This window comes from Sus scrofa, chromosome 5, assembly GCF_000003025.6.
Source record: "Sus scrofa isolate TJ Tabasco breed Duroc chromosome 5, Sscrofa11.1, whole genome shotgun sequence".
In the NCBI taxonomy this organism is placed as follows: domain Eukaryota; kingdom Metazoa; phylum Chordata; class Mammalia; order Artiodactyla; family Suidae; genus Sus; species Sus scrofa.
The window spans coordinates 26,148,221-26,161,983 of NC_010447.5; the positions used below are offsets into that span (position 1 = coordinate 26,148,221).

Genomic DNA, 13,763 nt, shown 5'->3' on the forward strand with positions numbered 1-13,763 from the left:
ACAGACCCTTCACCCATACTCCCCATTAATGACAATGAATGAAATGTAAGGTTGCTCTCAACCTTGAAAAAGATTACATTTTAGGAATGTAGTTACTGCAGAATAAAGAACTAGAGGAGAAAAAGGTAGAAAATGGGCTTTTCTACAGGCATGCTATAAAATTCTGACTGGAAAATTTATCATAAACTCAAAACAAATTATGTGCCTTTTCAGCATACGCCAATAAGACATAGATTTGTACTTATCACTAATAAAAAGCATTCCTACAATATTCTTGCACGTCTCTTAACAACTCACAAATGGGGTAAGTAGTACATGTTAGAAAGTAAAAAGTACCATGTAAAATCACATTTGAACCTGGTAGGCATTCACAAATTCACTGTAATCTCACTTTGAAAGAGATTCCTGAATGTAGATCCACTGAGTTTTTGCTATTCTACCTTGCGCAGGTGCCTTCTACAAAAATTCCTCTGTGTGGCATTTATTTAAATTAGCCTCCATTAAAAGGCTGCCCTATTATGTTTATTGCTTAAGGTAGTATTAATGTAACCTGTAGTAGATTCACAATATTGTGTATTGAATTTTAACTAAAAAATTAAATTTCAAGATAATTCGGCACTTTTTCCATTTAGTTTTAAAACATATTAAAACAAAAATGCATATTAAAATTGAAGTCTTAATATTATGAAAATGAATGGCACAAGTAGAGAAAATAGAAAAATGTTTAGTAAACCCATTCTGAATTAAAGAATATGAAGGACGTATTGTCTTTATTTTGAATGCTGCTTTCTTTAAAGAAATCTAAACTTTGGGGTAGAGTGAAAGAGAAAAACAGTAACTAAGTGGAGCTTTATTTTCTTGGATCTTTTGTACTTTCTCCATTATGAGACTTAAAAAAAGAAGCTTCAACTTACATAGGAACTGCGTGGAGCGGCGTCCGGAGCTTCTGGGGCTGCTGAAGAAGCAGGCGCAGGTGTGAAAACACACCCTCCTCGAGGGTAACCACCTGATCCACGCGAGACTCACGGGGCCACAGGGTCAGCAGGCGTCAGGGTGAGCTGAAGCGCTGGTGGATGCCCACCACGGGCTTAGTGCCTTCGAGTGGCCTAGGCTTGCTGGAGCCCACCTCCTTTGAGATGAGCCGGTGGCCTCTATTTGCTGGGGCCTGATAGAGCCAAGGAGCCACCTGCTGGAGTGACAGGTACGCAAGGGGCGAGGCCTGGCGGGGGTGGCGGGGGGAGGGAGACGCAGGGCTAGACAGTTTCTGGATTCATAGATGCCCGCTGGAGACCTGGTGTGATGGGAGCCTCCTAGGGCGGTTGCAGACCGCAGGCGCCAGGTGAAAATGGGGCCTGGTTTTCCAGGAGCCCCGAGAGAGCTCTACTGTGAAATCCATGGGGGTCATGGAGCTTGCAAGCGCTGGGCTAGGTTCTTGGGAGCCCAGAGGGAGCCACCTAAGGCTGTGGCAGTGGGCATGGTGTTGGGAGTAGGCGGAATGTGCAGCGGCTGGGTCAGCAGGGAAGACCAGAGCTCACCTAACTCGGCGCCCTGGGCCAGGTGTCTCTCCGCTTACACATGCGCATGAGCATGCGGACTGCCAGGATTTGGCGGAGGGGTGCGGGATGGAACCCACGTGAATCTGCCTTTCCCATCCTCCGCAACGGGCCGTTTTTTATTGCTGTCCTTCACTCCTTAAAGGGGCCTTTCTTATTGCTGTGCTTTCTCTTGTTGCTGTGCTTTCTTATTGCTGACCTTCACCTGGAATCTTTGGCTCTTGTGAAGATATTTTCTGAGCAGATAGGTGGGGGATTGGGGGGCGGGGGTTGCTGAGGGGTAGAAATCCCTGTGCCGGTAGTTTGCTCGTGTCCAGACAAGAATTTCAAAAAAGTTATTACAACTATGTAATACAAAGGAAAGTTTGCACATAATGAAAAGAGAAATAACAAAAAAACTAAATGCATCTTTTAGAGATAAGAGATTTCATGTATGAAAGTTTTAACCAGCTATGTAGATACTGTAGGAGAAAAAGATAAGTGAGCTTGACAATATAGCAAAAGAAACCATCCAAAATGAAGCACAGGGAAGAAAAAGACTGAAAAAATTGAAAACTTTCAGTGATCCAAGTGACAGTATCAAGCATTCTGAATTATGTAGTTTAATATTTGGGAAATAGAGAAGAATTTGGGGAAAAATATATATATAATAGATACTATATTATATGGAAAAATACTTACTGAAAACCTTTCTAATTCAATGCAAAGTATAAATAGATACAAAAAACACAAAGACCATACTAAAAATATCATTATCAAATTGCTGAAAAGTAAAATAAAACAAAAAATTGGACAGAAGCCACAAAAGTATTTCATTGTCCATGCACAGTGAAACAAAGATAATAGTCACACATTTCTCATGAGAAAGAGCAAGCCAAAAATAATTGGAATAGTATTAATGAGCCTAAGAAAGAAAACTACAAGCCTAGAATTTTTATTCAATAAAAAACCTTCCTCACAATTTCAGGAAAAATAATTTTTTTTTTTCCCAACAGCTAAGTATATCGCCAGCAAAACTGAATGCTTAGATTTTACTTAGAAATGAAAGGATGTGCATATAACCACTGACATTTTGTGTGTTATATTGAATTTCTGCTTGTTTGAGTACATGGAGTTTTAACCTGGCATCACTGCCTTTATGAGCATGATGACTAATCCTTTTTCCTAAACTCCCTAAATGGGTTTCCAGATACATCTCTCAACTAAGGGCAGGTCTTAGTAATCATAGTGTAAACACAGCCAAGACTAAATAGCTGTGTTTAAAAAATTAGTTAATATCCCTCACATTTTGTAAATTATTTTCTCATTCAGATTCATTTAACGAATACATTATTGAGGAACTTGACTTTAACATGCAGTCCAATTTTAGTATTTTATGCATTATTTCAATATATTATTTGGAAGAATTTTCGGTATTTTCTGCCTGTATTTTTTTAATTTTTTTTTTGTCTTTTGTCATTTTAGGGCCACACCCACAGCATATGGAGGCTCCCAGGCTAGGGGTCTAATTGGAGTTGTAGCTGCTGGCCTACAGCAATGCAAGAGCCACAGCAATGCCAGATCTGAGCCGCATCTGTGACCTACACCACAGCTCACGGCGACGCCGGATCCTTAACCCACTGAGCAAGGCCATGGATGGAACCCGCAACCTCATGGTTCCTAGTCAGATTTGTTTCTGCCACACCATGATGGGAACTCCTGCCTTTAGTTTGGTAAAATTGGAATAAAACCAGTTGTTTGGTGGGATAAATTAATATGTGATTTATACTAATTTTAATTTTACTTGAAGAATATCTTCAGGATTATCTGTTTCACCTTGCTCAACCCACAAGAAAGTTAATTAAAATTTTGTAGATTAATTGAGCAAATTTCAAGTATTTTTAAATGTAATTTATCCTGGGTTTTTTTTTTTTTTTTTTTTGTATTTTTGCCTTTTCTTGGGCCGCTCCCGTGGCATATGGAGGTTCCCAGGCTAGGGGTGGAATTGGGGCTGTAGCTGCTGGCCTACACCACAGCCACAGAAATGCCAGATCCCAGGCGTGTCTGCGACCTACACCACAGCCCACGGCAATGCTGGATCCTCAACCCACTGAACGAGGCAAGGGATAGAACCCTCAACCTCATGGTTCCTAGTCAGATTCTTTAACCACTGCACCACAACGGGAACTCCTATCCTGTTATTTTTTAACTTTTTGCTGTAATGTGTAAACCAATTTATTGAATATGCTAAAATACTTATGCATTCTATCATCCATTATTTATTTTAAATGAAATATTTTTTACCTAATAATAAATATGTATAGAAAAATCTTATCTGCAAGAGCTACACCGCCCTTTCTAAGAAGGAAAATATCCTGTTTTTCACTAGAAAATCAGACTGAACAGAAATCTCCTTCTTCTATTTCTATTCAACAAACTCAAGATCATTTTTTCTCTAAAATATGTTGTGTCATGTGAACATCACTTAAATATAAAGAATGAAAAAAGAGCTCATTTCATCCATTCAAACAGTTCTCAGAGGAAAAATTTACTGTCAGCCCAAATGGAAGTAGCTCAACATGATGAATGTTTCTTAGAATTGAGTCTGTCCACCAAAGGTAAATGTATAAATTCAGGAAATCCCATGTACGTATATTCAGATTGCTGCAAGATTTTGACAGCATTGAGTATTGCCTTAAAGATTTCTTCCAATTCAGAGAGTTATTTTTTTATGAGTAGGACTTTACTTTAAAAAAAAGACTTGAAAGTGTTTTCTTATTTTGTTTCCCAGTTGATTATTGAGTTGAGCATATAAAATCCTCATGTTGTATTATGACACATAGGTATTATAGATGTTTTTTTCAACATGTAACACATGAATGACAATAATTTCTTTCATTGCTAATAGTTTCAATGTATCTGGCCAAAGGCTAGATCAAGCCATGGTCACTTGTATGGAAACCAGTAATTGCAGGTAATGACTCCAATAAGAACATGAAAAAAAGTGTGCATATATGTGTATATCACATACATGTGCACAAGCATACACATTAATGTGCACACACACCATTCACACACCACTTGCAATGTAACTTGAAACAATAAGTATGGGAAATAGAAAAAAAGCAGGTTAAGCATGTTCATATACCATTTCCAAATGAAAAGTCACAAAGGGAGTAAGGTCTAAACTCTGTAATTGATGATCAAAAGCACTTATGAGCAATGAGAGAAGACTGCAAAATATTTATATCAATCTTTACAGACATCCTCTCTTACACTGATAAAAACATATCCAGTATTGCCGCAGACATTTCCATTGATATATTGTTAGTAGCATCCATCAATCTACAAGCTGAATTGAGATATCAGTGAAATTTGACAGTCTTCTGATGTACTTTCTAAGGACTGAATCTTTCTGCTTTTGATCTTTCCCACTTCAGTCTCCAGCCAATTTTACCTCAACATCTTGCTCCATTGCATTTTGTAACTACTTGATATATCTTTGTATTTCCTGTTATTTGTAGGTTAGTGTTTCATGGTTTAAGCCTCATAATGGGGAAAGAAAAAATTCGACAATATAAACTTCTAAGTTACTATCTTTCCCTTTCATTTTAACCCAAAGCCTAGATTTCTTTAAAGATAACAATGTTTGGAGTTCCCATAGTGGCGCAGTCGAAACAAATCTGACTAGTATCCATGAGGTCACAAGTTGGATCCCTGGCCTCACTCAGTGGGTTAAGGATCTGGCATTGCTGTGAGCTGTGGTGTAGGTCACAGATGCGGCTCAGATCTGGCATTGCTGTGGCTGTGGCATAGGCAGGCGGCTGCAGCTCCGATTCAGCCCCTAGCCTGGGAACCTCCATATGCCATGGGCTCAGCCCTAAAAAGAAAAGAAAACAATGTTTAAATAAGTCATTTATACTCTTTAATTCAGAATACATGTTTACTTAACATTTTTCTAATTCTTCTAGAATTAGATACCTTTGTCATTTATTTTTATAATATTAAGATTCACCAATTTCTTTTCAATATGCCTTAAAACCAAGTGAAAGAAGTGTCAAATTATCTTGAAATTAAATTTCTAATTAAAATTCAATACACAATATTTAAATCTACTACAAGTTAGGCTAATACTACCTTAAGCGATAAATGTGAAAAGACAGTATTTTAATGGAGGCTAATTTAAGTAAATGCCACTCAAAGGAATTTTTGTAGAAGGCACCTGTGTAAGATAGACTAGCAATAACTCAATGGATCTACATTCAGGAATCTTCACAGTTGGACTACAATGTATTTATGAACACCTATCATGTTCAAATGTGAGTTTGCATTGTACTTGTTACTATATATTTTTAAAATACAATTCATTCCCCATATTGTTAGTAGAATATGTAAGAATAATAATCATAAGAATAATGGCTAATATTTATTGAAAGCTTATATGTGCCTGATCTGTACTTTATGCAGGTTTTTTTTTTTTTTCATCTGACTCTCACAAGGGGAGTTCCCATCGTGGTTCAGTGGTTAATGAATCCAACTAGGAACCATGAGGTTGTGGGTTCAATCCCTTGCCTCACTCAGTGGGTTGAGGATACGGCGTAGCCGTGAGTTGTGGTGGTGGTGTAGGTCTCAGACACGGCTCGGATCCCAAGTTGCTGTGCCTGTGGTGTAGGCCAGCAGCTATAGCTCTGATTCGACCCCTAACCTGGGAGCCTCCATATGCCATGGGAGTGGCCCTAGAAAAGGCAAAAAGACAAAATAATAATAACTCACAAGGATCTTATGAAATAAGTAGTATTATTATACTTCTTTAACATAAAAGGAAACTAAAGTTCAGAAAAACTAAGAAAGCTATCATATGAAGAATACATGAGAAACATTCAGGAGATAGTGAACTAAACAACTTGTCTGAAATAAGTTGATATAGGACAATAGTAAGTGGAAAATAAGGGTGTGTAAACAGTTTTAAGAAAATATAGTTCTTGAGAGTTCAAATAAGATATTTTGAGAGAAAGTAAAGAGTGTTTAACAGCTTAATTTTGGAATCAGACCACAAAGAGTCCCATCTTCATCATTTAGTGATTACATGACCTTGGGCAAATTTCCTTAAGTGTAAAATAAGGATATTACTAATACATCACAGGATTGTTCTGAAGATTAAATGAGATGAATGAGACAATGGATGGTGGAAGCTGTTAGTACATGCTCAGTAATTTCATCATTGATCTGATTCTATAGAAAGAGGAAACCATGTTGCCGAGGTCTTCAGGACATCTCTTTGTTGTAAATAATAAATTAGAAAAGACATACGTTGGGTGGAGAAATGCCTGTTAAAAAGCTAAACTGCATTGATTGCTAGAATTCTTTCTTTTAGGGCCTGGTAATGGCAGTGAAATGGAATATAATGGAAAGTAAGCGGGGGGAAACTCAAGGAAAGGAAATACATTTGTGAAACATCTGCCAGTCTTGGACAAGTTCTGAATAGAGTTCAAGTCTCCAAATTTAAATAATCACAAATTTTAATAGGTGGACTTACATCTAGACTCACCAAATGTTTTAATTTCCTCTGTTACATTCCTGCCAAATAGTTTTAGAATATTCATTGAACAAAATACTGACAGCCTCTTAAAATATATCATTACTTCAAGCAACTTTAACTGTATAAAAGCAAACTCCTCATTATAGGGACTTGGAATATTTCATGTTTATTTGTGTCTGAATCTGTGTAGTCTGATCCCATTTCCATACACGGTGTCCTCCAGATAATCTAGCCTCTGCTAAATTTTCTACAAATTAAGTTCCTCAACCCATTCAATTGTTTGCAGGCTGAGGGGCTTTTTATTTTATTTTTTTACTGTGCTGACATTGGTTTATAACATCATGTAAGTATACATTATATTTCTTCCCTTTTTGGGGCCTTTTTTTAGGGCTGCACCCATGTTATGTGGAAGTTCCCAGGATAGGGGTTGAACTAGAGCTATAGCTGCTGGCCTATGCCACAGCCACAACAATGCCAGAGCCGAGCTGCATCTGCAACCTATGCCACAGCCTGTGGCAATACCAGGTCCTCAACCCACTGAGTGAGGCCAGGAATTGAACCCGCATCCTAATGGATCCTAGTCGGGTTTGTTACCGCTGAGCCAAATGGGAACTCCCATCATGTGTACGTTATATTTCTACTTCCGTTGATACTAACAATGGGCTCACTACCAAAAATTCAGTTTCCATTCATTGCTATACAGTTGACCCCCTTTGCTCATTTCACCCTCCTTCTACCCTTCCCCCTCTGGTAATCACCACTCTGTTCTCCATGCCTATGTGTTTGTTTTTGTTTGTCCTTTTTTTTTTTTTTAAATAGTCTACCTATGAGAGAAATCATATGGTAATTTTCTTTATCGATCTGATTTATTTCACTTGGCATAAATACCTTCAATGTCCATCGATGCTCTCAGAAATGAAAATATTTCATCTTTTATAAGGCTGAGTGGTATTCCATTGCATATAGATAAACACCGTATCTTCTTGATCCATTCATTAAAAAAAAAAAAGGAACAAAGCTGAGTTTTTTAATCCTCTCACTATCATTGCTCCTCTTACTGAGCTTTGGTCTGTCACATCCTCTTTTAAAGAGTGGAGCTCAATATATGGCCCCTCTACGTTAAAGTAGAGTAGGGGAGGGAAGCTAAACCCTTTGGTACACACAGTGTTGTAACAGAAATGTACTTAATGTTCTAGAGATAGAAAAACATCAACTCAGTCGGCCTAGAGAGGAATGACTTTTGTGAAACAGAAATCCTCACCATAGGATATAATATCTGAACTTGGATGGTTAGTAATATCTGAGTTGGAAGAGAATGACATCAGACCATATCTTTCAATGTTCAGAATGTGGGGGAAAAAAATACAGCACGCTAAAGAAAAACTGCGAATCCATGAGGGATGAGTTTGTGAAAAATAAGATTGGAAAACAAAGTTGGCAAAGAAGATGAAAACAGACTGAATACTCCATGTAATATGCTAATATTGTAGCAAAATAACGTATCTGTTCATGAAATGGCTTATTATTATTGTTCTTAAGATCACTAAAATCACTCATTTATTTTGCCCATATTTATTTCTGCTACCAAGCTACATTTTACCCAACCTTCATTGAAGCGCTTAATTCATTGGATCCGACATAAAAGTCATCAGTCACGCATGTTACTGGTTTTTTCCTATCAGGATTCTATTATACGTTTCTCTTACCTTCCCATTTTCCCATGCTCCCTAAATTTGCTTATTGTGTTTTAACATGAAGGTAGTGGTTAGAAGACAGTAAATTAACCCTTGAACAACATAAGGGTTAAGGGCTGTGGCCCTCCACACAGTGGAAAATCTGTGTATAATTTCAAATCTGTACCCTTGAATCTGCATCTACAGATTCACCCAACCAGGCAGACTGTAGATCGTATAGTGGTACACCTCGCATTGAAAAAATTATGGGAATGAGTAGACTCTCGCTGTTCAAACCAGTGTTGTTCAAAGGTCAAATGTGTTAGGAATTCTGGCCTCAAACATGATGTACAAAAATTAAAAGACAATAGACCTAAATATAAAATTTAAAGCTATAAAACAGCTAAATGAAAGCATAAGAAAAAATCTCTGGGGAATTGGGTGAGGAGTTAGTATCTTATATACAACATCAGAAGCAAAAAAAAAAAAAAAAAAAAAAAAGAAAAAACCAACCCAAAACAAAAACCCAATGAGTTAACCATAATTAAAATTAAGATGCTATTTTTTTTTCAAAAATCACGTATTTGGGGTTCCCATCATGGCTCAGTGGAAACAACTCTGACTAGCATCCATGAGGACACAGGTTTGATCCCTGGCCTTACAGAGTGGGTTAAAGATCTAGCATTGCTGGGAGCTGTGGTGTAGGTCACAGATGTGGCTTGGATCTGACATTGCTATGGCTGTGGTGTAGGCCAGTGGCTATAGCTCTGATTTGACCCCTAGATATGCCATAGAGGTTCCCAGTCTTTCCTTTCCCTGAAAAGACCAAAAAAAAAAAAAAATCACATATTCAAACAATAGGGAGAAAATAATTACAAATCACATATCTAATAAAGGACTTGTACCCAAAAAGAAAAGACATAATAAGTAGTCAATTTTATTTTTTTAATGATTTTTATTTTTTTCCATTATAGCTGATTTACAGTGTTTTGTCAGTTTTCTACTGTATAGCAAGGTGACCCAGTCACACATACATGTATACACTCTTTTTTCTCACATTATCATGCTCCATCATAAGTGACTAGATATAGTTCCCAGTGCTACACAGCAGGATCTCATTGCTTATCTAGTCAAATGATTTTAAAAGATACTTCACCAAATAAATAGCTGGAAAATAATCACTTGAAAAGATGCTTAACATCATTAACCATTAGGAAAAAGCAAGTTAAAGCTACATGAGATACCAATGCAAATCTATTATAACAACTAAAATGAAAAAGGCTGACCATATCAACTATTGTTAAGGATGTAGACAAATTGGAACACTCATATACTGCTAGTGGAAGTGTAAAATGGTACAACCACAGTGTGACAGCAACTTAACAAAATTAAACATAAATACCATATGCATTGCACTCCATAGATATTTATCTAAAAGAAATAAAAGCAGGAGTTCCTGTCTTGACGGCGCAATGGTTAACGAATCCGAGTAGGAACCATGAAGTTGCAGCTTCAATGCCTGGCCTCGATCAGTGGGTTAAGGATCTGGCGTTGCTGTGAGCTGTGGTGTAGGTCACAGATGCAGCTTGGATCCCGCGTTGCTGTGGCTCTGGCATTGGCCTGCGGCTACAACTCCTATTAGACCCCTAGCCTGGGAGCCTCCATATGCTGTGGGTGCAGCCCTAAAAAAGACCAAAAAAAAAAAAAAAAGAAAGAAAAGCATATATCTATACAAAGGTAACTACATGAATATTTATAGCAGCTTTATTTATATAATCACCTAAAACTGGAACAACCCAGAATGGATAAATAAATTGTGGTATATTCACATGTTGGAATATTATTAATTAAAATAAATGAAATATATGAAAATACACTAATACATGAAAATACACAGATTAATCTCAGAATAATCATGTTGAGTGGGATGAGAAGAGATGGACAGGAAGAGGCAGAAGAGAAGAATCACAAAAGAGCATAAGGAAATTTGAAAGAGGTTGATGTGCTCATTATTGTGCCTATGGTATGTATTTCACAAATACATACATATTTCAAAATTATCAAATTATACACTTTAAATTTGCACAGTTTATTGTGTGTCAATTACACTTTGATAAAGTTGCTTTAAAAGATATTTCAGATAAATCTTTCAGTTTCAACTTAGCCTCCAACAGTTTGCTGGGTGATAGATGTCCTCTGTAAACCTTGTTTTCGTGTGAGTCATGGAACTCACTAATAAAAAACCAAATTGACATTTCTCAGCCGTTTCTTAAGATCTCAGAGGGAAGGAGTATGACTCAGATGGGCGGCATCTCTTGAAGCCTGGGAATAAGGACTCTATAGGAGACCTGACTAATCACAAGGTAATACATAGGTCTGGGCAATATATTATTGTAAATGGTGTGGTAACTTCATGGATACCTTAAAGTATTTATCATATTTTTCCTAAATGTTTATTTTACTTGTTTACTTTGTTACTTAAACTTGGGGCATCTTTTTTTAGATTGAAGAAGTTGCATTTTTTTTTTATCCATTACCTAGCCTAGCTCCTGGCACTCACTTGAACCCAGTAAATATTGGTTCAACGAATAAGTGAATAGAAATGGATAACATCTCATATGCTATAGGATAAAAAATCATAACAGAAGAAATACTAAGAATTATTCACCGGGAGTTCCCATCATGGCTCAGTGGTTAACGAATCCGACTAGGAACCATGAGATTGCGGGTTCAATACCTGGCCTCACTCAGTAAGTTAAGGATCCAGCGTTGCCCTGAGCTTTGGTGTAGGTCGTAGACGGGTCTCGGATCCAACATTTCTGTGGCTCTAGCATAGGCTGGTGGCAGCAGCTCTGATTAGACCCCTAGCCTGGGAGCCTCCATATGCTGTGGGTGCAGCCCCAGAAGACAAATATATGTGTGTGTGTGTGTGTGTATGTATGTATGTACGTATATATGTACATGTGTGTATATATATATATAAAATTATTTGAATTTGAAATCATAAAATATAGTGAATATTCTTCCTTTGCGATCATTGACCTGGAAGGGATGGAATTGGAATGTCTTTAGAGGAATATTCCCTATTAAAATATCTATTTCCATGAGAAAATACTACAGCCATTTCTACCTAAATGAAAAAAAAAAAAAAAAAAAAAAAAAAAACCACCCAGGAGCATTGTACTCAGGGTTCTAAGACATTACATAAGAGTAACGGGGAACTTTTAATTTTTTGGACACTTATTAAAAGTTTTGGGGCTTTTTTAGCTAAAAATATTATCTGGTAAGTTCTTGACCTTTCTTTCTGAAAACGTCATCTTCTAGAAGATACAAAAATTGATGGTTGAAACCACGAGTGACCATATGGATTCAGATAAAAGGAGATAGAAATAGAGATGATGTCATTGGGAAAGTGTATTACTAACTTCTTGGTTGAATAAGGAGAATGGATATGTTCCTGACACAGATCAAAAAGGTGGGCATCTTTAGAACTTCCATTGTTCCTTGAACTCCAGATTGATTACACTGGGCTGGCCCCAGAATACTGTCTCTTATTATCACCATCTCGATCCACAGCACACCTTGATATTATTATCAACAGTAATTAGTCCATTTTAAAAGGAATGAAGATTGGTAGATACAATATGTACTTTGGGTCTTGACATTTGAAATTGAGGGGGTGAGTAGTTTTGTAATAAGAAATGTCAAGTATATTTATATGTCTAGAGCATTGAAGAGAGTTTTGTTAATGAAGGTTTTGGAACCTTATGTATAGAAAGGAGATCAAAGCTTTGGGGGCAAAAAGAGGTATTTAAGGGAAGGAGTATATACGGGGCAAAGAACAGCAGGCCAGTGATTAAAGCTATTACCCAGGGAGGTGGGGGAATATAAGCAAATATAACAGGAGTCAAGGTATTTGCTAAAATGTTAGTTACCAAGTTTGTATCAACTAGCGCCCACTTTGTAGGTTAAGAATCCAAGAATCCTTTAAGGCTGTAGCCTACCGGAGCATTACTTACATTAAGGCATTATGTTACAGTGTAATTTCTTTAGGTATTATTTTAATTTTTAAGACATGTACCTAAAAGCACAGAAACATTATAACTGGCAAGAATGGTAAAAAGCAAATGTACGTATGTCTAATTAAAACCATGCTTCTGTGGCCACCGATACCACCTTGGTTGAATATCTTTTATATGCTACTTGAAGGAGATCTCTGGCCCTTTAGAGAAACTCATTTTTGGCAGAAGTTTGAAAGCATTCCTGGTATTAAAAAAACAAAAATCAATGGGCGTTCCCACTGTGGTGCAACAGGATCAGTGGCATCTTGGGAGCACTGGGATGCAGGTTCGATCCCTGACTTAGGAGGTTAGGGATCTGGCATTGCTGTGGCTGCAGCTTAGGTTGCAGCTGTGGCTGCAGCTTAGGTTGCAGCTGTGGCTTGGATCTGATCCCTGACCTGGGACCTCCATGTGCCTGCAGGGCAGCCAAAAAAAAAAGAAAGAAAAAAAATCAATGAGGAAAAAAGAAAGATGAGTAAACTCTTATTTAAAAACCTGTGCACTCAATCGATTACCTCTTTGCAACCTTTCAGTGAAACGGGGCTTCTTTAATTTGAACTGGCAAATCCTGTGTTTTATATTTTGTAGCTTGGCTGAAGTAGAGGTCAGAGGTTTACTGTAGGACAAGTCATAATTGCTTACGTATTATATTAAATTTAGATTTGGCATTTTTATATATATGCATATTTTTTTTGCTAAAATGATGAGACGTGAAACTGGTCTACTTTCATCATTTTCTATTTGTGAATTTTTTTAAAAAATCATAAATTGTGCTTAAGGAAAGCATTGACGTTAAGTACTGTCTCTTTAAAATGGTTTAATCATTTATTCCCTCAAGTAGCCCTGAATTGCTTTGAATGACCTTGTGGCATTTCCTGAATAGCCTTTCTTAGCAGGCATGCACGAATATGGGAATAAAATTATGTGAACTGTAATAGTATGCAGTGTGAATCTTTGA

General features: G+C 37.2%; 1 long non-coding RNA gene across 3 annotated transcripts in view; it reads left to right on the forward strand.

The window, feature by feature from the left end:
* Positions 919-13,763, forward strand: part of LOC110260856 — a 119,407-nt gene continuing 106,562 nt past the window's right edge. For all 3 annotated transcript variants that reach the window (XR_002344376.1, XR_002344377.1, XR_002344378.1), the window contains exon 1: positions 919-1,201. This is a non-coding gene — a long non-coding RNA (uncharacterized LOC110260856). The remainder of the gene's footprint in view (positions 1,202-13,763) is intronic.